Source organism: Athene cunicularia, assembly GCF_003259725.1.
Source record: "Athene cunicularia isolate RWA chromosome 4 unlocalized genomic scaffold, athCun1 chr4_part2, whole genome shotgun sequence".
Taxonomy (NCBI): domain Eukaryota; kingdom Metazoa; phylum Chordata; class Aves; order Strigiformes; family Strigidae; genus Athene; species Athene cunicularia.
The window spans coordinates 1,483,360-1,492,919 of record NW_020799099.1 but is presented as its reverse complement, the minus strand read 5'-3'; the positions used below and the strand labels follow the sequence as shown (position 1 = coordinate 1,492,919).

At 39.2% G+C, this 9,560-nt stretch overlaps 1 long non-coding RNA gene across 1 annotated transcript in view; it reads right to left on the bottom strand.

Moving 5' to 3' along the window:
• Positions 1-9,519, bottom strand: part of LOC113479559 — a 25,666-nt gene extending 16,147 nt beyond the window's left edge. The window contains exon 1 of the long non-coding RNA XR_003398303.1: positions 9,288-9,519. This is a non-coding gene — a long non-coding RNA (uncharacterized LOC113479559). The remainder of the gene's footprint in view (positions 1-9,287) is intronic.
• Positions 9,520-9,560: the final 41 nt, after the last annotated feature.

The following is a 9,560-nucleotide window of genomic DNA, read 5'->3' as shown; positions in this document are numbered from 1 at the left end:
AAAAAAAAAAAAAAAAAAAAAAAAAAAAAAAGTGCTTTTGTCTCTCTGGGAAATATCTGTCCAGAGGACTGCATAGTTTTCATTCATGATTAAAATGAAAGTGAGCATCTGTTTTGTCTCCAGACTTAAAGTGGAGCAGAAGAAAGAACAAGACTGGCACTTCTCTGAAGCAATAAAATGGAGAGGGAAAAAAAATAATCAGAGGTTATTATCTAAATTACTCCACCTCTCCATTTTTTCAAATACATAGATTGTTTAAGAGATTATCTAAACTGCTGAAACTTGGGGAAGCCTCAGATAACTATAACATATTTAATATTGTAATAATATTTTTAAAGGGCTAATGGAAAGACCTGAGATATGAAGGGATTAATCTGGCATCAGACCAAAGTAGAAGATATGAAAGAGTTAAAGGGTATTAGCACCACAATTACCAGTCACACAGTGTCACAGAAGTGGCGCCAAACACTGCAGGTGTACTCCCTGATTCAGTCAGAAGTCCTATCACAAACCAATTACAACATAATTTCCTTAGACTTTTGAAAAGCATCAGACCTAGTATCACCTGATATTTTTGTTAAAACAGGATGACGGTAGCGATTTGTTTTTCAGCAGAAAGCTTGAAGCCAAAGTTGGTAAAGTCACTCTAGAATAAATGCATACATTTAAAGTGGGGATAATTAACCACTGAGAACCTACCTAAAGGCAAGATGGAGTCATTGTCATTTGACATGTTTAATACAGAAATGAGATCCCTGGAGATGGAATTGCAGAGCTGTAGGCTTGCTCAGCAGACACACTACCAGTACTCTTCCTTCTCTTCTGTGTAGAAAACAATGTGGTTTGAGTATGTCTGCTCATGGCAGCCACAGCAGAGTAACATGGAGACACTTACTTCTTTCTCTCTTGGTTTGAGCATATTTTAGTAACATATGTCTGGCAAAGGTCTGGTATAAACTCTGAATCCCAAATGACAAATATAATTTAATAATTAATGCAGAAATCCTAACCCAATTAATTTTGTTGTTGAGTTTGTACAACATCTTGATAATGTGAGAGACCAAATAAATAAGAACTACTATGGATAAAATAGGGTCAAATTATTAGGGGATTCCAGACTGGGATTCAGATACTCCACTGGGGCAGAGTAAAAATTCCAGAGGAGGGAGAATCAGATTTAAATACAGCTAAAGTGTTCTTGTATGATTAGAAGGAGAAATATTACAGAGTATAGTGTCAGTGTGAGAAAACAGTTCAACAGATCAAAGGAAAGTGAAGCTTGATCAATGTCCTTGCCATATATATATACTGAGCCAGAGAGGGGTGACACGACTTGACTTCTGCACTGGCAACCAACAAAACCACCATAAAAACCTGTTTATAGAAAATAATCACAGAACTATTGCTCGTCTCAGTTCAGCAAAAATATTATTCTTTTGAAGATTTTGGAACGTAAGTATGGAGATGGCTTAGAATTGGTTTTCATCAAAGATGTAAAATACTGAAAATCAAAAAGACCATCAATGGCCCTGTTATAAAAGCATGAGGGGTATAAGAATAAGCTTTAATAATAATATTTAATCAGAAGCCATCATAAAAACAGAGGGCTGGGTGTCATAGATGATGAATCAGACGAGCATCAGAATTTCAATAACAGAGATGAGAAGAAATCCAGTAATACACAGTGACGGCCCATGCATTTGTGGATTAATCAAAAATACTTACGCTATTAGAAGACGTTTCTAAATTTGAAAATTATAATGAAGGATGGATTTGACTGCAATAGTTGATCTCATGAAGAGTATAAACTGCCAGTGTAACACAACTGAAAAAGTAAAATGTGTCCTTCTGAAGTATCAGGAGAAGTATTTCTAGTAAAAAATTAGTATCGCTAAGTGTTAATTTAATACCAGCAACAACCCTAATAACTCATGTTGAGAAAAAGATTAATTCACTATATAGGAATTGCACAGAAAAGCTACAGATTGGCCTGGGGAACAGAGAACATATCACATGACAGGAGACTAAAAAAGCTTGGCTCGTTTATAGTGATAAAATAAAGGCTTGAGGAAGTCATAAGTGTTGTTTATAAGTATGCTATTAGAGAAAATGACACTAGTGTCTTATACACAAATAAAGTAGTTCCAAAGCATTAGCTTGACCATTGCCCTGCTGCTTAACTACCTGAGCACTGTAAACACAGTTAATAAAAAACAGTGAATAGAAAGCATCGTTCTGGTTTAACACCTTTCATCATGCTCAAATTACAAAGGCACAAGTGAAATAGTCTTGATACTAGTTTGCATAGCTAAAGAAATCAAGTCTTGGCAAAAGTATTGCAAGGGTGGTGATGGGAAGGGGAAGTGGGAAGGAATATATCTATGAAGCCACTGGTTGCCATCTTCAAACTTTTCCTTCTCCTCCCTGAGCAAGAAAGAAACCTGTGAAAAAAACCCACAGTTTAATATGAAGAATAAAAGAATAAAACTCTCCAACTACCCCTTGTTTTTGGTTTCTTTGACAAAAATGACCCATTGTCATTAAGGTTTAGTGGGATGTGATTTGCTGCAGCAATTTGCTGTCCAAAACAATTAGCAAAACTCAACTTGGAAATAGACTGGGGATGAATGTCTGTCACAAAAGAAAAAATGTCAGTAAAAATTAATGTTTCATGACACTTGAGTGTCACTGAAGGAGAAAAGCATAAAACCAGGTGGATTTTTTAATTTATTCCTAATTGTCAAATAAAAGCCACAGCTGATGCATCATTACAACTCATCATTTACCCAGGATACACCAACAGTATTTTTGAAAAGACTCAACTTTTGTTGTCTAGACTGGCACTACACTACCAGATACATATCTGAGAATGCTTTCCTGCATCTGTCAAAAGTAGCAGTAACAAATAAATAAATATATGTGTTAAATATATGTGTTAAGTAAACTAGTAGTGTCATGAACCTTGTTGCCAAGATGCAAGCAAAACTGCAGAACAACCAAGGATGACAGATTATAATTTGTAAACTGTAACTTTATGCCCTGTGGTTAAGCATTCTCTGAGAGTATGTGTATAAACACATTTATTTTGTAAACACATACTCTTGTGTATATGAACCCCACAGGTGTATCCATATATTCTTTAATATAGCTTTACAAGTGCACTAGCTTTACAAGTAGGTGCTCCTTATTTATATGATTTGCTAAAATTAAGAGTTACAACCAGAAATCCAAGAGGTTTTTTATTTAACCAAGAAAATTAAAATGAAAAAGGCCTGCTAAAACAAAAAGTTTGTTCTTGATCTGACCCAGCAATACCAATTATATTCTTAACGTCAGAAATAAAAATAAAAACAGGGTCAATTTGATCATCTTCACATTTTAACTATGAAATACTTCACCAGAAATTGTCTAATTACTGGCTGCTTACAATCACAACTAATGCACAGAAAGACAACTACATGACATACATACTATTAGTTATACTATTAGTACTGGAACCAGTGGTCAGAACAACACAATTAGTCCAGAACAAAGCGACCTCGGATCATACTGTTTGCATGACATAAGATATTTTTTGCATAGACCTGATCTAGTAACAGTGTAAAACAGATCAGGCTGAAGCCACAGGACCCTTAATCTTTTTTTTTTTCTTCATGATAATAAGATAGCACAAAACCCCCCACCAAAAGACTGCATGTAAAGAACTTGTATCTGCAAGTTAAAAGACTGTACTAAGAATTATACTCTGCTTGTCAACCTACAGAACAACTGATACCAACCATACACAGCCAAACGTACAACAGTCTCACCTGACGATACCCTCATGCCAAGCAGTCTCTATCACCCAAGTTTTCTGCTAGCTTTTCTGACTCAGTGGGGATGTAAATTTAGGTAAATTCTACCCTTTTCAAAGCAAATATCAGATGTTCTGAACAAGCGAGCTAATTAAAGACCTAAGCTCTACTTGCATGGACATTTCTGCAACCCACCAACACGAGGACAAATTTGATTTGCATCATTTGTGATACACACAGAGGGATTTAATTAGCAAATGCAATCACCCATGCTCATACAATTAGCCAGTGCAGCCAAGAGACATCAGATTTAAAAGAACCGTTTTCACTGCCTAATACTGTGTCTAAGACAAAACACACCAACACATATGCAGTGCTTTGAACAGGGGCTAAACCATCACCACTGTGGCAAGCTACAGCACACTTGACAGTTCTTGTTCACCTACTCAAAAATCTGTGGTCACTTCTTTACTCTCTGAGGGAAAGCTGGGAGAGCTCCATCAGCTTTACAAGGTTACAGTGTCATCTGAATAAAGTGGAATGGCAATTTCTGTGTTCTGAGTACTCCACTTTTGCTCATCATCCTTCTTACTTGGTTCCTTTTTACTCTTGCTGCTAATCAGACTGCTCCACTAATGAAGGACTCTCAAAATCTTCACATTTTGTTTGTGCAATAAAGTTGGAAGAAGGCCTGCATGCCCTGTTTTAAGGGCATGTTTTAAGGGAGTCCTATTACTGTCTTAAAACTATTTTAAGAAGACTTTAAGCTAGCATTTCTTTCAACACTTAAGTATGGAGATCAAGATTAGATGTGTATTTGCTCTCTGATAGAATTAGGAAGGGATTTATTACATCTGCTAGTTCACTTCACAAGCTCTGCTTACAGCAGATGCTGACCCCTGTAGTCATAAATTCAACCCAACAACAGAATTGTGATTCAACTTTCCTTTTAATCCAAGTATCATTTCACTGGCATGTCGCTGGTTGACACTTACTGGAGAAGCAGTTACCCAACTGCTGAAAGTCCAAAGACTCTCTGGCTCCACTTTTAATGGGGATTATGCGACATGAAAGAAAAAAGTCAAACTAAACAATGACACCTACCTCCCAATCTTATGCAAGAAACATGATCACCTTCAGAAGACTTTCTATTTATAACCTCCAAACTACCAGGCAAGCCCAAATATGCTACACACTACACAACAGAACTTCAGAGAAACCAGGGCCTGTTCCCTAAAGCATATACTCTTTTCCAACTGCAGTGGCTAATATAAAAAGATATTACCTCTACCTACAAATTTTATCTTCTGTAGAATCATGCAGCATATTTTGTATGCTGTTAGCTATTTAGTTTGCTCTTAATGTCCATATGTATCAGTCATACTTTTGGCACGTGAGTTCACTCATACAACTTTTCTCTTCACTGTTCAGGTTAAAAATCTAGCCTTAAGAATAATTGAAAGTCTTATTTTTGCTAATCTTCCACCCCAATTACTCAGACCTGTGATGACTGTTAATGTTGCACTGCTCCACAAGCCACAGCTATTTAATCAGTCACACAACTTTGATTTTACAGTGAAGGATTCTCAGCAACTGACACAAACTTCTCCACAACCCATTTTACATCCATTCAGGAGTGGATGACTGCACATAACTTCTCCTTCTCTAAAGAAAGTGCAGCTTCATTACAAGCCACTTCTGTATTTTATTCCAACAGTGAAAGTTGGCAGGCAGTGGGGGAACTGTTTAAGTTTATAGTCACAAGCTGGCAAACACTAGAGAAGGTGAGGTGCTAAATCAGTGCACCTCCTTGTATCCCAGATGCTAGCCTGCCCTAGCCAGAGTAACTCTTTGGAGCACTCCCCAGTACAGAAGTAGCCAACAAGCTGGTTATGAGGTGGAGTGATTCAGAGGGTAAACTAACGAAAAAAAAAAAAAATCTTTTTCCCAGCCAAAACCAATTCCTCGATCTGGTCCACTGTGTTGTCACATGAACAGTCCTGCAGCACAACAGAGGAAGAAACGGAGGGTGGAAACAAATAGTCACATCTGCTTCAGCCAGCTTACACAGTACTGCACCTGAATGTCAAGCAAGAAATAAACAAACACCTGAACTACCAGATAAAAAATAAGAAATGGAAAAGCAAACATCTCCAAAATTGGGGAAAATTTATTCTGTGCAAGGGACCTGCATTAGTTCACTATACTAGGGGAGTCTAAATATTGCTTGAAGGCATACTTGCCCAAAGATTAATTTCATTTTTAATACACTAGCTAGGAATCGAACACCACATGAGAATGTAAATGAACTGGTCAGGTAATGGAGCTTGAAGATGTTCTCTCACATTTTAAATTCATCTTAACTACAGAATCAAAATTCATCAATGATGCCTGGCATTAGGGGAAGGCAGTTAGCCCATAAGAACAAATTTGTTACAATGCTTCTGTGTTTCACATTAGACATGAAGTGCTGTTGACCAGGTCTAATTGCTACTTTGACATAATAAGCAAAAGCTAAATGAAGGAGCCAAACAACACAATGTGAGAAAAATCTCTCTCTACATAGCTAGAGGATTTTATTTTAGCATATATTCTACATAAAACACAATGCAAAAAGGTCACTCAGTAGTTTTAAAGTTATATATGGAAACAGGAGACTTACCAGCCAACTCTATAGTGTGACGCAACAGAAAGAACATATGGTGCTCTTCCCCTTGCTTAGCCTCATCTCACTGCTTTCTACCCACAGGTGGAATTCCACAGCAACATCAGCCCACCCAGGAGTAAACTGCTGCTACCCCACCCTCCCTCTTGCTTCCATTTTGCAGTCCTGCGCCTTCCACTGCGCCAGCACTACCGCTGGCATGATTGCACACTGATCTAATTGAGGGCACTGAGTAAAATCTAACCCTGCTGAAAGAGAACCCATTTTTAATTTTCAGCTTCTTAAAACGGTTTGCCACTCAGCTGAAAAAGATCACAGTAAGAGAACATAGATGAGACTTCAGCAGCCCTGAGTAAGCTCAATCCAAGGTAACAGGGACCAGCATTAGAAAGGATGAGTTTGTTATTAATATGTAGGTTTGGAGGTCTGTCAATAGGCATATCACTCAGGGCTCTGCCCAACAACGTATTAGTACCTCAGGTTAAAAAAAGATTTACGTCAAGAAGAGCATGCTAAACACAGGTGATGGAATGGGGTTCACACCTGGTTTTCTTCACTCATGTCTTTTTAAAACTCTACCTCATAGTTCAGAAGTTATTTCAGCAGAAAAATAGTTGGAAATAGCATTTCTGGAAAATAAAACAATGTAGCTAGGAATTAAAACCCACAAATGGATTAAACCATCTGCTCTGCCTTTGCCTCTCAGTTCTGCCTGTACTTAACACTCATCACACCTTCTTGTGGTAGAAGACAATTCAAATAAAAGCTGCACTGTATTCCAATAATAATTACAACAATAGCCACAGCTGTAAAATTGGTGTAATTCCTATCAGGGGAACAGACTAAGAGAAGTGTGAGTTGCAATACCTTTGAAAAAGGTTAAAGACCCAAGAGGAATTTGTTTGCAAAAGCATGGCTTGCAGCTGAAAGGGGCACTGAGAGATTGGAAGCACAGCTGAGAATAAGGGTGTTGGTAGAATAGTTGTGGAATGACTGAACAGTCCCAGTTCCACTTAAAGCATTTTACTCAAACTGAAAGAAACCTAAACATGAGCAGAACCTCAAAGCAAGGAAAACAACCAAATTTAACTACTCCTCTATAGCTTAGATTCTTCTCCATTAAAGGCAATGCAAAATCTTTCTGGCTCTACTTTCAGAACCACTTGACTTTGATAATGTTCTAACTAAACTGCAACCCAGCAAGAATGTTAACTTTGTTTATGCAAATGAAGATGTGTAATGAGCAGAGAGCAACATTTTATCATGCTTACAGGAAACAAATATGTTGTTACTCCAGTTATATGTGTCATAAAAGTGAAGGCCAGAAAAACAGTAAGGTCTTTGGAGGGATGATGCTACAGACAACTAAAGAAAAGGAATTATGCCTCTTAAAGGACATCATTAAAAGCTGACAAAACCTGCTTCTCTAAGGGAAGCAGTCACTTCATAATGACAAAGAATTAAGATCAATACAAGTAGGAGAATGCTGGCCTGGTCTCTTAATAGAAAAGACTGTCGCAGAAAGACCAAGTACCCTTTTTCCACCCCCAGATCGTGAGAAAAGAACACTTCATTAACGCCTGTTAAGAGCAAAAAGAGAAATTGTCTTCTGGTAGGAAATTGTATACGTCAGTGGAGAGCCTCTTCTTTCCCTGGTGAAAACAGGCAGAACAGCTCCCCCTTCTGTTCCAATCGACTTTAACCATATTTTAGACCATACGCATACTTTCCATTAGTAAGAAACTGCTGTATCTGCTAAGACAAGACAATCTATATTATGCCACATACCCCTTAATAGATACAGGTCAAAATACCACGCCTACATTTTATACGAGAAACACAGCCTGATGGCGAACATCACAAACCACAGACCATTCCCAGAAGCACTCTCTTCTATTAAAAGCCCTTTCAATTACAGCACTTCAGTATTGTTTCAATACAAAACCCACTTCCTTTGTCCTAATTAACATTCGTACTTGTCGGCATTCAAAAACTTCTATATTTCATATGAAACAGTGTAGAAAGAATCCAAGAAGTAGGTATTAGACAAAGAATCATCACTCTCAGCTCAGTGCTCCATAGCGCACTTGGTGATAAAACTAGTTACCATCTTGCACTATATTTGTGTTGAAGCTACGCTGCTATCCCAGTATGTTACTTTGTTTGGCACTACAGCCCCAAAATCAGAGGACCTTCCAAGGGCTTCCTCAAGCAGAAAAGTGAACTAAATCCAGGCTTTGCAGTTGCTCAGAACGTGCTCCAGTAGCCTACTATACACAATATCACCACCAGCTGACAAAACCTCACTGACCTAAGGTATTTGGAGAAAAAAAAAGCAGCAACATACCTTCAAGAAATTATTAGGAACTAAGGATTTGAAAGCTTTGGTTTACACCTCTTCCCCCAGTGGACTGAACACCTGGGAGAGAGAGCGTTTGGGACAAACCTCAGCTGACAGCTCTTCCTCTCAGCTAGCTCTAGGCATGTTTCCCAGGCAGCTGCAGGTTCCTCGGGATGCCAGGTGGAAGCAGCTCCCCGCGGGCACCCTGTAGGAGACGGCTGGGCAGCCAGGCCCTGCAGTCTTGCACCTAAGACCATTGCTGTTTCTAGCTGATACAGCTGAGACAAACACCCTGTGTCTCCACTATTGGACGCTGTATCAGAGAAGGTATGATGGAAGAACTGCACTTTGTGCTTAATATATAAGGTAGTAAGCCCAAAGGGAAGTCCTTAAACTTTGTGAGAGTTCACTACTAATGCCCAGCTATTTAAAAATAATAACCAAGGAATAACAGAACCTCTCTACTGAGTGCGAGGAAGATACCCACGTGTGGGGCGGCACTGCTCCTCTTATTAGGAGAGTTCACACTCATCCACGACCCGCCCGGAGCTGACCCTGCCGCCTCGGTTCCGCCCACCTTCCGGGCCTGAGGGCTCCCACCGAGGCGCGCCAGGGAGCCCAGCCTCCCTAGGCCACAGGCAAGGGGGAGGCGCTCCCTCCTCTGAGAGGTGACACCCGGAGCGGCGTGGGGCTCTCAGAAGCGGATGTTTTTGAGCCACCGGGCCGAGGAGCCGCACGGGCGGACCCGTTTCCCTCACTG